Here is a 1,833-nt window from a genome sequence, read left to right on the forward strand (position 1 = left end):
ATTGAACTCAGGCCCTTGTGCTTGCCAGGCAAGTGCTTATCCTACTGAGCCATCTCCCTGGCCACTGTAATACATTTTTAAACATTTCTTTAAACATTCACCATATTTTTATCACACTTCATACAAAATCAACCTGAATATTATCTACATCCTCTTTTATCCCAATCCCTTGCAATACCAAAATCAATCAATCAATCAATACAACATTGCTTCCAGATCCCTCCCCTGCTCACCCTCTCCCTCACTGGAGTTTGGCTGAGCTTCAGCCTTGTCTTTCACAATGCAGGGAGATCAGGCACCCAGAGAACAGCTGCGGGAAATGGGTAAGCCCTTCCTCATTCTCCTCACCCTCATGGGAGCTCACCTGAGCTTCAACCACTTCTCTGGCCATCATATGAGGCAGACAGTCCGAGGACAGCTAATGCGTTCTTGCCCTGCAACCCCTCACTATAACAGGAGCTCTGCTGAGATTTGTCCTCTCATCTCACCATTGCATCTCTGTAGCTCTGCTGAGCTGTTGCTGCCTGTCCCACAAGTAGCCAGATCTTTAGTAAATCATACCCTTTCTCTCTCACTTCAACATCAAGAGAGTCTTGTAGAGCTTGGCATGCCCTCCTCATCACGAGATCCTTCTTGAGTTGCAGCTTGCACCCCCTTCCACTGAAGTGGAAGTCACCCTGAACCCCACACAGAAGAAGCACTGGTGAACCTATACCACCCTCCCGCTCTCATGAGAGCCCTGCTCACCAGCACCCCATCCCCCTATCATTGGTATAGAGTCCAGGTGAACAATTTCAGACCCCCAACTCACCCCAAACAAGTCCAGGAGACAAAGTCATAGAACACGAAGTCAAATGCCTGAAATTTCTGAGATGATTCTCAGAAATGGTTCAAAGTAAAGAAACAATTCCATGGAGGAAGTCAGATCAGAAATAATCTCTCATGTAGAAAAGAAAATAGAAACAATCATGAAAGAATTACTCAGGACATCAAAAGAAGATATAGATTCAAAAAAATAGAGGGGAATAGGAAAATGATGGAAACATTGAATGAACATTACAAGAAAGAATTAGAATGCATGAAACAGACTGAAGAAGACATCCAGGAAATTAACAATTCCACTGGAAGTTGGAAAGACCACTTGAATGAAGCTGAAGATAGAATTTCAGAGCTTGGGGGTAGCACTGCAGCTAGTAAACATGAAAGGAAAGACCTCTTAAAAATAATAAGAAACCAGGAAATAACAATGCAACAGCTGCAAGATGATGCAAAGAAAAATAATGTAGGACTAATGGGTATCAATGAAACAGCTGGAATCAACACCAATGATATAAAAAGATTTGTTTGAAGAAGTAGTAGCAGAAAATTTCCCAAGCATGGGAAAAGAATCTGATATACAGTTAGTAAGGCATATAGAACTCCAGTTGGTAAAAATCAAAACAAATATATACACAGACACATAATAATAAAGGTTGCAGAAATTCAATTAAAGAACAAAATGTTAAAAACTGTTAGAAGAAAAAGATCACCTATAATGAAAGCCCATAAGAATCATGACAGATTTTTCAACACAGACCATCAAATCAAGAAGATCTTTGGCTGAAATATTTCAGGTCCTGAAAGAAAACAACTTCCAATCAGACTGATGCATCCTGAAGAATTATCTACCAAACTTAGCAGAAAAATAAGATACTTCTGTGAAAAGAACAGCTGGAAATTCATGACAACCAGACCAATCTTACAAACAGTACTGACAGATATTTTAGAATGAGACAAAAATGAGCACAACTTCAAGAACAACAACAGAAAAGAACCACGAAGCAGAGAAAGACA

Source organism: Octodon degus, unplaced genomic scaffold, assembly GCF_000260255.1.
Source record: "Octodon degus isolate 3935 unplaced genomic scaffold, OctDeg1.0 scaffold00234, whole genome shotgun sequence".
NCBI lineage: Eukaryota > Metazoa > Chordata > Mammalia > Rodentia > Octodontidae > Octodon > Octodon degus.